Source organism: Mus caroli, chromosome 16 (genome assembly GCF_900094665.2).
Source record: "Mus caroli chromosome 16, CAROLI_EIJ_v1.1, whole genome shotgun sequence".
Taxonomy (NCBI): Eukaryota; Metazoa; Chordata; class Mammalia; order Rodentia; family Muridae; genus Mus; species Mus caroli.
The window spans coordinates 28,717,728-28,731,339 of record NC_034585.1 but is presented as its reverse complement, the minus strand read 5'-3'; the positions used below and the strand labels follow the sequence as shown (position 1 = coordinate 28,731,339).

The window sequence follows — 13,612 nt, the reverse complement described above, 5'->3', positions numbered from 1 at the left end:
AGGAGGAGGAGGAGGAGGAGGAGGAGGAGGAGGAGGAGGAGGAGAGGGAAGCATTAGATGTACAACTGTGTGGAGGCCTTCTCTTTACTGAAGCTGAAGCTATAGACTGACTGGCTAAGGAGCACCTAGGATCAATTATGTATCCTCAATTCCCAGTTGGTGGAACTGTTTGGGAAGTATTAGAAGGTATGGCCTGCTGGAGGAGATGTGTCACTAGGGGTGGGTTTTGAGGTTTCAAAAGCCATTCTCAGCGGGTTGTTTTTTTTTTTTTTTTTTTTTTTCCTGTGCCTCTTGTGCTTGCGGATCATGATATAAGCTCTAAGCTACTGTTCCAGAATGATGCCTGCCTGCCTGCCTGCCTGCCTGCCCACCCTGCTTCCCACCATGATGGTTACCAACTCAACCTCTGAAAATGTAAGCCCAAAATAAACTCTTGCCTTGATTATAGTGTCCTATCACAGCAACACAGCCGTAACTAAGACACAAAGCATAGGCACACAGCACTGTACCCAGCATTTTACTTGTGCCCTGGGAATCTGAACTCAGGTCACATGCTCACAGAGCAAGTACTTGCTGGGCTACCCCTCCAACCTAATTAGCAGTGCTTCTAAAAGCCTACTAAATCCTATCAGACATTTAAAAATGAACTAACATAGAACTCTCCCACGTTACAACATAAAGCAGAAAGGGAATACTACAAAACTCATGAAGTCAGCATTGCCTTAATATCAAAATTGGGTAAGTGTAACAACAAAAATAATTACAACTATTCCACTATCCCTGAAGTACAGATGTATAGTTTTTCAGTAAAAAGTACTTGCAGACTGAATTCAACAGCACATTAACTCACACTCTTTCTCTGCGTCTGTCTGTCCCCCCACCCTCCCCCACCCGCCTTGACTGAGTTGTCTTTATTACAAGAATGCTAGGATGGTTCAACACAGAGAAGATTGGTAATGAAAATCTGGCACACAGAGAGACTCAATGACAGAAATCATAATCACAACAAAAGATCTAAGAAAGGTATCTGACAAAAGATTAATATTCTTTTATAATAAAAGCCCTAAAGACCTGGGCAGCATGTCTTTAATCCCAGCACTTGGGAGGCAGAGGCAGGCGGATCGCTGAGTTCAAAACCAGCCTGGTCTACAGAATGAGTTCCAAGGTAGCCAGGGCAGACAGAGAAACCATGTCACAAACAAAAATGCCCCAGAGAAACTAGAAATAAGAGAATATTTCACTAGCCATATGACAAACCTATAGCCTAAATGAGGAAAATTTAGAAGCATTTTCTCTAAAAATCTGAAACAAGGGTTCTACTCTCTCCACTCTTAATCAATACACGGCTTGAGCGTACTTACGATGTCTTGAGCATACTAAGGCAAGAGAAAGAAATATATACAATCAATCTAGGGTCCAAATGTGAAGAAAAAGCATCCACTACTTATCATTCTGGGTCTGTCTTATTACACTTAGTGTAGTGAATTCCAATTCTAGCCACTTGCCTGTGAATATACACACCCACCACATACAGACACAAAATAGAAACGGGACTGTAAAGAGAATGGGCCTAGTAAGAGTACAGCAGAGAGTAAGAGGAGGTGAATGTGGCCAAGGTCCACATACATCTGAACAGAAACGGCATTAGAAAGCAATCCCTCTGTATGATAAATACACTGGTTTTTAAGAATGCTTCAGTTTGAATTTATCCTGTATTTCAGCTAAATGGACAAATGAATTAGTGACAGCAATTCTGACATTAATGGCTTCATCAAAATTACTATATGAAGTCAAACTACATGCTGCTTCACTCAACACTATCATCTGTTTTCCTTGCTTTTCTCTAATACACAGGCTATTATTAAAAGCTACCAGGCTTCCAGCTCTTTCTTGCTAATAGAGTTCATGTTAAGACAGACATAATCAATGAAATATAAGCAGACACCTACTAGTTTTGAAACCATATCCCTCTCCCTTTGCTACCTCTTCTTTATATATTATGGCTGGAACTACAACAGACTTTCAATGAAGAAAAGCCTGGTTGTACTAGAGAGTAGGGGAGGTGCATTTATTATATACATATATATTTTAATATATTTTACATACTGTATATAAGTGTAAATAATATATACTATAAAGTCGCTGTTACATTAGCATTTAATTATTTGTAAACGCAGCCTTAAGTATGAATGAGCTGAACAAAGTCAATCAGCTAGACTGTTAAAATCTATACTGTAAGGTTTTTGTTTTCCTTCCAAAGAGAGAGGAATAATACAAGCAATTATATGAGATAGCAAACTGTTCTACCTACTAATGTCCCCTCTAATGACCTCTAATTGGGAAAAAAACAAACACCAAAAGCCTCATCAGATTATTTAAGGATATGATGAAGACAAGGAAGGAGACACTGAGCTACATGAATGGTAGCTCTTTGTAAGTATGTGTGTGTGTGTGTGCCTGTGCATGCATGCATACACTTGCACAAAGGCCAAGAGAGAGCATCAGGTCTCCTGTTCTGTCACTCCCCACCTTATTCTCTTGCCACAGGGCTTTGACTGTACCTGGAGCTAGGCTGGCTGGCAGCAAGGGCCACTGATCCTTGTCTCTGCCCCTACAGGCCCTGAGATTGCAGACCCCTGCACACACAGGCAGCACCCAGTTTTTCACTGAGTGGTGGGATCTGATCTCAGGTCCTTCTGCTTGCACAGCAGGTGCTTACCTACTGAGCCAGCTCTCCAGTGCCATGGATGGTATTTTATGAAAATCACATATTTACCGCAAATTCCATACTATAATCTTATATGTATAAAATACCCATTAATACAATTAGAACCATAACCAAGCACCACAGCCATAGCTGAAATATAAATATAACATTTAAAGTAGTTTTCTTATTAAGAACATACTCCAGGAAGCTTTCTGTACAATGATTGTGAAGTACTTGCACAGCTAACTTCCTCCTAGGTAATCTTGAGCCCCGGTGTCTGTCTGCCTAGTCTGCTCTTAGCTGCTATGACAAAAATGACCAAAACCGACGTGAGTATAGGAGGAGTTTCTTTGTTTTACATCTCCACATCACAGTCCATCACTGAGGGAAATCAGGGCAGGAACTCAAGCCAATTAGATGCATGAGCAGTGCATGGTACATGACCAAAGATGAGACCATAAAATAAAGTTTGGGTCATTTGATACACAGTAGAGGCTGATGCTATCAGGAACAATTTACTGGGCATTTCTGTGCTTCCCAAGCCCTATGTCCAACTACATTACTACATGAGCTGTGTCATTCACAGCAGGGTGGTCAGGAACTGATCTCAGGAAGCCTGGAAGGACCAAACAATTTAGAGTGGCTGCTGCTACCGCCCCATGCCCTCTACCAAGGCCCATGTAAAGAGCTAGCTTCCAAAGGAAGGACAGAAATAAAACCACTCAGGAAAAATAAAATAAAATGGAATTTTATTTTAGTTTAAAGTATTATAGCTATATGCTGAGAGAAAAGACTTACTTTCCATTTTTGTTTCAGACTGTCTCTGGCCTGCTCTAACTAAAATATACAGGACCATTCACCTCTAAAAAGTAGCCTGCTCTGATTGAACACTTAACATTCTATCTGAATTTATTTTACCACAAATCTTTAAATAATAAGTTCTGAATTTATAAGAACACATCAGTGAAAATGTAACTCATGCATGTGTAGTCTGTATATAGTCTCTTGTGAATACTATATATTGTTTACTATTCCAACATTTTGGGAAAGCAGTCTTTAAAAATTCTAACTATAAAGTTAAGCCTCTCAAATGGTAATACTAGTCAATCCACATTCTTTCTACTTCCAAAATTACTGAAGTATTTTTTGCTGTTCAAATATAACTTATATGCCCTTTTAAACTATCTTAACTATTATACATGCCCAAAAGACATTTTCAATATAATATTTTCTTCACTCTCCCACTAGAGGGCACCAAGAATCTTAAATGGTGCTCTGTGGTGCCTATCCTAGAATGGTTTAAAGTACAGCAGTTGAGAAGAGGCAGTCAGCATTCACAAAGAACAATGGACTAACTGCTGGTCATAGCCGGTGATATGCAACCTCTTAGAATGATCCATGGTGAGGGTGGCCTTGTAAAGACATTTTATACATCTCATAACATACAATCCACTTAAATTTTAAGAAGAAAACTAGTTTCTAGTAATTAACTTTTTACCTTGAAAAACAAAACTTTTAATATTTAAAGCCCCCCTCTAAACATCCCATTGTACACACACATAAGAAAAGCCTAAAACACACAGAAACATAAATGTAGCCTGAGCACTGTAAGCATACAAAGGGACTTTCTGCTGGCTCACAATTTAATGCCTAGTCAAAATGTTAGAAGAAACACATTTATGAAAACATTTTTATTATACAGTCATTTCTGAAATATTACTATGATTTTCTAACAGTACAAAGACGTTTGTAATGAAGGAAAACCAAAAAGTACAGCCAAACACTCTCCGAAAAGATCAGAAAAGCAACACACTCATGAATAGGGTGTTGTTGTTGTTATTAAACTTCAGTATAATTTACTCTACTACCAATTTAAGACACACTAATATCATAAACTGGAAGATTTCACAGTTCTTCAAAAACTAAAGAAAAATTTATTTAAAATTATTTCTGGGGTAAACAAGATGGCTCGGGAGGTAAGAGTGCTTTCCAGTGAACCTGGTGACCTGAGACACTAAAACCCTCAAAACAGGAGAACAGACTCTTGCAATCTGTCCTCTCACCATGACGTGTACACCAACACATACACTAAACACATACGAGCTAAGAAATTAAATATCTCTTTATACTTTTCTTATTCTCAGAAATCTGTTAGAAAGCTCTTCCTGTTTTTCTACTGGTTTTAAAACACATTTTTAATTGCAAAAATTATAGAAACACATCACTAAATTTTTTAAATTGTATGTGTACAAGTGTTTTGAGCTCATGTTTATACGTACCCCTCATTTGTCTCTGGTGCCTGCAAAGGTTAGAAGAGGATCAGTTCCTTTGGAACCAGAGTTACAGATGAGGACATCATGTGGGAGCTTGAGCCAAACCCAGTTCCTCTCTACAAGAGCAGGTGCTCTTAACTGCTGAGCCATCTGCCCAACCCCAACACATCATTTCTCTATGCCATTTAGTAAGGTTCTATGTCAGTGGTTCTCAGCCTTCCTGATGCTTGGACCCTTTAATACAGTTCATGCTGTGCTGACTCCCAACCATGATTATTTTTGTTGCTACTTCATAACTGTAATTTTGCTGGTTATGAATTGTAATGTAAATATCTACATTTTCCAAGGTCTTAGGGAACCCTTGTGAAAGGATCGTTGGACCCTCAAGGGACTGTGATCCACAGGTTAAGAACTGTTGTTCTATGCAAAGATTTTTGTATTTTGTGGCAAAGTTTGAACCTGCCACAAAGTTTAACACTGACTTACTAAGTGACTTACAGATGGTAAGTGAAGGAGCATGCCTTTGTTGTTTTAGATAGAAGCTTTTTTTCTCTATATAACCAAGATCAACTTGATATTGGCCCTTAAAAAGCCCATAATATTAGTTTAAATACTAAACCAACGACCAATGATTGTATTAAAATGTTATCAGATGAGATTCCTAGTCCCATACATAAATAAGAGTTTCCTATATATTTTATTTTCCACGTGTATAACATAAAAATGAAGCAAAGAATCCTCTTATCAATGGAGAATAATGGCATTTCCCATGAAGTTCTCATGAAAACTAGAGCTTGGGGCTAGAGAGTCGGCTCAGTTGTTAAAATACTTGGTGCTCTGAGGACCACATTTTGTTTCCAGCACATACACAGGGAGACTCACAAGCACCCGAGACCTGATGCTGTCTTTTGGCCTCTGAAGGCAGCTGCACATACGGCAAATAAATAGATAAAAATAAAAGCTAATCTTTCTTTAAATATTTGTTTGTGTGAGTTTGGGTGTTCTCTCAGCATGTAGGCCTGTGCACCCTGTGTGCTTGGTGCCCACAGAGCCCAGCAGATGATGCTGTGTCCCCTGGGATTAGAGTTATGGAGATGCTTGTGGTCTTGTGGGTGCTGGGAATTGAACTTGGATCCTCTGGAAAAGAAGGTAGTACTCTTAACCACAGAACTCTCTCAGCCCACAATATAGCAAAACTTAATAGTCTAGATAAAATAAAAAGCAGAGCTTTCTTTCCCTTATCTTGTCTGTGCTCAGATCAGCTCTGTGTCAAACACACAAAAGGAAAGGAATTTCCTGACACAGACTAAAGTCACTGAATCACCTCACCTGGATTACACTTACTTTGACACCAAGCTGCTTTACAAAGTAGCATCCAAACTCACCTTATATGCAAACATTGAGGGCACTGTACTGCTAGTGCATGCTACTTTATACGTATGACTCTAAACTCTTTAATCAATGCAGACTGAAATTCTAGAAAAAGTTTCTGGGCCAATGCTGCCTTGAACATGTAACTAAAGCACTCTTTCTAAAAGATTTATTTTGCATGTGACATTCTTCAGTTGTGTCGACTCCACAGCTGAGATCAGATCTGCATGCTATGATTGGGATTAAGATCTCAAAGATGGCTTTTTTTTTTAATGTAAAAAAGGCTATTTCAATAAATTCCCAGATTTCGGCATGTCTTTGCCAAGGCCCTTAGATTAAGTTTAATCAAACATGGGAGCCACCACAGGCTCCACCTGCTACAGTCTAAACACACTATCATCTCCATGGTGAAGGTACAACAGTAACAGAGCCACTGTGTTCAAATACATGCAGCAAGTTTAGGGGAAGGGCAAGAAATTGCAAGAGACTTTCCTTTTTGTAAGAAATGAGCTCTGAAGCTGGGCGTGGTGGCGCACGCCTTTAATCCCAGCACTCGGGAGGCAGAGACTGGCGGATTTCTGAGTTCGAGGCCAGCCTGGTCTACAAAGCGAGTGCCAGGACAGCCAGGGCTATACAGAGAAACCCTGTCTCGAAAAACCAAAAAACAAACAAACAAACAAAAAAAGAAATGAGCTCTGAGATTTTTGCACGTGATACTTTCTTACTATACTACTATTTTGTGTGGCTTAAAATGGAGCTTTAATGAGAGTACCTCAGTCACATGCAGTTTGTGATTTTCTTCTCTCTAAATTATTCAAGCAAGAACAACAAAAATCAACTGTATAGCATAACTAAGCAGAATAATAACTTTAATCTTGAATAGTGAAAAAGTTCAATTAGATAAAATACATTTTTGAATACACAAAAATAAATTCAGAGTTTTCCAGGAGTGTAGCTCAAGGATAGAGCACTTGTTTTGCATGTGTGAGGCCCTAGGCTTGATCCCTAGTCCTGAAAAATCAGTAATCAGGCCAAATGTCACTAAACTGATTTTTGTTTTACAAGAATACCATAGAGAAATAAAATTTCCCCAGATCCCTGGATCTCATAGTAGAAAAATAACTGACTGCTAAAAAAGTGTCTGTGACCTCTACATGTGCATGCATCTTGGCATGCATGCATCTGCACTTGCAACATATATACGGAGGAGGAAGAAGAGGAGGAGGAGGAAAAGAACAAAACAATGACGGTTTCTTGATCCCGACATCAAAGGCACAGGAATATCCAAAAGAGGGAGAAAGACTAGAGTCATTTAACTCTCAACATGGATGGGGGAAATTCCACAAGGTCTCAACTCTGGATAAGAACCACTGGTAATTAATGACTTCTGATAGAATGAGAACAAGTCTTTTCCAGGGATAAGACCCTAAATGGCTATACAATACCAAGTTGTCAGCCCTAAAAACAGAATATGAGCAACACTAAATGGACCCAGCAGTTGTACACACACACACACACACACACACACACACATATATAAATAAAAATAAAATAATTAAAAAGAGACCATGAATATGTGGAATGGGAGGCATGGGTGAAGAGGAAAATTATATAAATATAGTACATATATTCTAATTTAATAAAAAATATGTTGGAGTAACAACTATTCTAAAGTACTTCTAATGATTATTATTGACAGAAAGAACTGAGTCAGCCTATCACTTTCTAAAATTATGAAAGAACTAGCTTCCTAGTTTCCAGGCATTTTTACAACTAGGTGCAGGTATATACACATGTGTATGAATGTGTGCATGTTCTTGTGTGTGAAAATGTATGTGAAGGTCAGAGATCAATCTTAGATCAAGACTAAAGTCCTCCAGAGCTTGTTTTTTTAAAAGTCCATTAATATTTTATTATGCATTTGAGAATTTTACACATGTATACAAATCTATTTTACTCTTTCATGTAACACTCCCAACTCTTATCCCTAACTCTTCCCAGATCCACCCTTTATGTTCTCCAAACTTCAGTCTTTTTCTTTTCTTTTTTAAAATATAAGCCACAACACTCAGAGGCAGCCTGTACCCCAGGACTTCCAACAGATCCAGGACTACCCCCCAATACCTGGCCTAACTGGGGACACCCCCTAGGGGACACAGGCACCCCTGCCCAGCCAAAAGCACTTGGTCCTTTTGGCTTGCACCTCCCCAGGAACAAAGCCTGTACTCCGTCCTCCCCAACAAACCCACATCCAGAGGCAGCCTGTCCTCCAGGACTTCCAACAGATCCAGAGTCACAGGTGAGACCCCCACTCATCCCCCAATACCATCCCCCAATAACTAGCCTAACTAAACGCCCCACCCCAGGATCCAGGGAATGTAGGCACCCCCACTTGACCAGAGGCACACGTTCCTTCCAGCATGCACTGGAACCCAGGAGCATACTCTGGGCTCTGGATCTCTGCCCACTCCACCCATACCCAGAACTTCAGACATATACAGGATCACAGGATCACAGAGACAGCAGGCACCACAGGAGTTCTGACACAACCAGGATCACAGGCTCATGGGGGGTGGGGTGGGGACAGGCTCCAGTCAGAGACAGCAAAAACAGCTAACCCCAGAGATAATCAGATGGCAAGGGAAAAGCGCAAGTACATAGGCAACAGAAACCAATGCTACTTGGCACCATCAGAACCCAGCTCTCTCACCGCAGCAAGCCCTCAATAACTCAACACACTTGAAAAGCAAGATTCCTATCTAAATTCCCATCTCATGATGATGATAAAGGACTTTAAGAAAAACATAACTCTCTTAAAGAAATACAGGAGAACACAGGTAAACAGGTAAAAGCCATTAAAGAAGACACACATAACTTCCCTAAAGAAATACAGGAAAACACAACCAAATAGGTGAAGGAAATGAACAAAATCATCCAGGATCTAAAAATGGAAATAGAAACAATAAAGAAATCCCAAAGGGAGACAACCCTGGAGATGGAAAACCTAGGAAAGACTTCAGGAGTCAGAGATGCAAGCATCACCAACAGAATACAAGAGAGAATCACAGGTGTAGAATATACCACAGAAAACATCAACACAGCAGTCAAAGAAAATACAAAATGCAAAAAGCTTCTAACCCAAAACATCCAGGAAATCCAGGACACAATGAAAAGACGAAACCTAAGAGTAATAGGTATAGAAGAGTGAAGATTCCCAACTCAAAGGGCTAATAAACATATTCAACAAAATTATAGAAGACTTCCCTAATCTAAAGGAAGAAATGACCATGAACATATAAAAAGCCTAGAGAACACCAAATAGACAAGAAAAGAAATTCCTCTTATCACATAATAATCAAAACACCAAATGCACAGAACAAAGAAAGAATATTAAAAGCAGTAAGGGAAAGAAGTCAAGTAACATATAAAGGCAGACCTGTCAGAATTACACCAGAGTTCTCAACAGAGTCTATGAAAGCCAGGAGATCTTGGGCAGATGTCATACAGACCCTAAGAGAACATAAATGCCAGTCCAGGCTACTATACCCAACAAAACTATTAATTACCTAATTCATTCTATGAAGCCACAATTACGCTGATACCTAAACCACACAAAGACCCAACAAAAAAAAGAGAACTTCAGACCAATTTCCCTTATGAATATGGATGCAAAAATAATAAAATTCGCCCAAACCAAATCCAAGAACACATCAAAACCATCATTCACCATGATCAAGTAGACTTCATCCCAGGGATGCAGGGATGGTTCAATATATGGAAATCCATCAATGTAATCCACTACATAAACAAACTCAAAGAAAATAACCACATCTCATTAGATGCTGAGAAAGCATTTGACAAAACACAACACACCTTCATGTTAAAAGTTATCAGGGAAACGCAAATCAAAACTAACCTGAGATTCCACGTTACATCAGCCAGAATGGCTAAGATCAAAAACTCAGGTGACAGCAGATGCTGGTGAGGATATGAAGAAAGGAACACTCCTCCATTGCTTGTGGGACTGCAAGCTGGTACAACCAACTCTGGAAACAGTCTGGCAGTTCCTCAGAAAATTGGAAATAGTTCTACCTGAGGACTCAGCTATACCACTCCTGGGCATATAACCAGAAGATGCTCCAACACATAACAAGGACTATGATGCTCCACCATGTTCATAGCAGCCTTACTTATAACAGCCAGAAGCTGGAAAGAACCCAGATGCCCCTCAACTGAGGAATGGATACAGAAAATGTGGCACATTTACACCATGGAATACTACTCAGCTATTAAAAACAATAACTCCTTGGAATACATAGGCAAATGGACAGAACTAGAAAATACCATCCTGAGTGAGCTAACCCAGTCACAAAAGAACACATACGGTATGTACTCACTGATAAGTGGATATTAGCCCAAAAGCTCAGAATACCCACAATACAACTCACAGACTATGTGAAGCTCAAGAAGAAGGAAGACCAAAGTGTGGATGCTTCAGTGCTTCTTTAGAAGGAGGAACAAAATACTCTTGGGAAGTAGAGGGAGGGATCTGGGACGGTGAGAGGAGGGAGAGGATAAAAGGGGGGCAGATCAGATATGGGAGGAGACAGGGAAGAAGCTCAGAAGGTCAGGAAATTGAAAGGAGATGTGTAGTAGTGGGGGATGGGGAACTGGGACTAGCCAAGACGAAGTTCCAGATGCCAGGGAAGCAAGAGGTTCCCAGGAACCAACAAGGATGGCATTAGCCAAAAATCTAACACAGGGGAGATAGAACCTACAGAGACAATATCCAGTGGATAGGCTCAGTCCTCGGTTGAGGGATGGGGCTATCTACCCATCTCCAAAATTTTAACCCAGAATTATTTCTGTCTAAAGAAAATACAGATAATGAGTGGAGCAGAGACTGAAGGAAAGGTCATCCAGAGCCTGCCCCACCGAAGAATCCATCCCATCTGCAGACACCAAACCCAGACACTATGGCTGATGCCAAGAAGTGCTTACTGAGAGGAGCCTGATATCGCTGTGCCCTGAGAGGCTCGGCCAGAGCCTGACCAATATAGATGTGGAGTCTCTCAGCCAACCATCGTATTGAGCACAGGGACTCCAAGGGAAGAGTTAGAGAAAGGACTGAAGGAGCTGAAAAGTATTGCAACCCCATAGGAAGAACAACAATATCAACTAACAGGAACTCCCAGAGTTCCCAGGGACTAAACCACCAACCAAAGAGTACACATGGAGTGACCCATGGTTCCAGCTGCATAGGTAGCAGAGGAATGCCTTATCTGGCATCAATGGGAAGGGAGGCCCTTGGTCCTGTGGAGGCTCGATGAACCAACATAGGGGGATGCTAGGGTGGTGAAGTAGAAGTGGGTGGGTGAGTAGAAGGAGCACCCTCAGAGAGGCAAGGGGGAGGGGATAAGAAGCTTGCAGAGGAGAAATCAGGCAAGGGGACAACATCTGAAATGTAAACAAATAAAATAACCAAGGAAAAAAATAACCCACTAAGTCCAATTAGTGCTGCCTATCCAGTAGAGCGCAGTCAATTCACCAGTGGCTACAACCTTAAAGAAAACAGACTCTCCCTGATCTAGGAAGAGATCATTGACTGTTGGTAGCTCTGTGCACGGGAATGGGTGCCTGTGAGCCCCTCTATCCTCCATGCTGGAATGCTGACTGATCTAACCTTGTGCAAACAAGTCTTGTCCAGGCAACCACAGTTTGTATGAGTTTATGAATGTTATCAATGTTTAAAAGTTTCAATACTTGCATTTATTTATAATAATTTACTTATATTACCAAGTAAACTCATCTTGTATAAGCATGAAAATAATTTCCCTAATTTTTATGTACAACTGAGATTTATCTCACTGATCAGGTAGCTTGTAATGGGCTGCCAAAAAAAAAGATTGTCTCCTGGCACATGTGCCCACCTAATATGTGTCTACAAAAATAAAACATCTGGCAATGTTTAAATACTACTATTCAGCCAAAGATCTTCATAATGGACTTACTTTAGTGAGCTGGTTATATGATATTATAAACGTAATATTTCCAGTTATAATACGGTTATAATAATTCTAATAATTAAGAAATTCAATGATTTTTTTGATTTCTAAATAAAATGAAGATTAATTCATACAGAGTCAACATGTATCAATACTTAAAACTGCAGGATATATGACAAATGTAAATTTGTGGTTTAATATGCAAAAACTAATTTTAACAAACCAGAATCATAAGTATATTCTGTTAATAATGATCACCTTATTGACTTAAACTTAACTTCAACAGTTAGAGCTATCCTATCAGAACTAGTTACAATTTTTCCATGGTGACAGCTCAAATATACAACATTAGTGAACAGCCACTGCTAACGTCAACAATTACGAATTATCCTGGGCAGAAGCTCCTAATGATTTTCACGGAAAGAAAATGCTATTAAGAAAACTATGTGGGATTCAAATGGTTAATGAATTAGAAGAAAAGTGTGACTGATCTGTTTCACACTGCAACAAAAGCAGCTTAGGAGAGGTTGATCTTGGTTCCCAGTGGCTTTGGTTAACTCAGGATGGAATCCCAGGCCAAGCAATGAATGGGATCACCATGTTTAGGATGGCGTTTCCCACCTCAATTAACCCAACCTAAATAATCCCCCATAAGCAAGTCTGGAGACCTGTTACCATGGTGATCTAAATATCATATTGACAAGATAAACCATTGGAACTCTATACCCTTTGTCAACGAGACATCCAAACATAACACTTTTGAGCCAAAACACTTTCACCCCTTGTCTCCATAGGCTAATGGCCATCTCATAATGTAAACTGCAGAAAATCTAAACCTCAAATTTTCCCATACTCATTCCACAAATCTTTAAAAGTCCAAAGACCAGGGAGTTGGAGAAGTAGCTCCATGGTTAACGACACTTACTGACCTTGCAGAGGACCTGACTGAGTTCCCAGTACCCACATGAGGAAGCTCAAAACTGCCTGTAACTCCAGCTCCAGGGGATCCAATACTCTCTTCTGGCTTCAACAAGAACCAGGCATGTTGGGAAAGGATTTTTACCAATCCTAAATCTGATAGGGGACCAATATCCAATATATACAAAGAGCTCAAGAAGCTGGAGTCCAGAAATTCAAATAACCCCATTAAAAATGGGGTACAGAGCTAAACAAAGAATTCTCAACTGAGGAATACTGAATGGTTGAGAAGCACCTGAAAATATTTCAACATCCTTAATCATCAGGGAAATGCAAAT

General features: G+C 39.9%; 1 protein-coding gene and 1 long non-coding RNA gene across 19 annotated transcripts in view; one reads left to right on the top strand and one right to left on the bottom strand.

The window, feature by feature from the left end:
* Positions 1–370, top strand: part of LOC110311709 — a 38,584-nt gene extending 38,214 nt beyond the window's left edge. The window contains exon 3 of the long non-coding RNA XR_002379987.2: positions 317–370. This is a non-coding gene — a long non-coding RNA (uncharacterized LOC110311709). The remainder of the gene's footprint in view (positions 1–316) is intronic.
* The window catches only part of Dlg1 (discs large MAGUK scaffold protein 1), a 201,151-nt gene that overhangs the window by 138,485 nt on the left and 49,054 nt on the right, over positions 1–13,612 (bottom strand). The gene's annotated exons all lie outside the window — the stretch shown is intronic.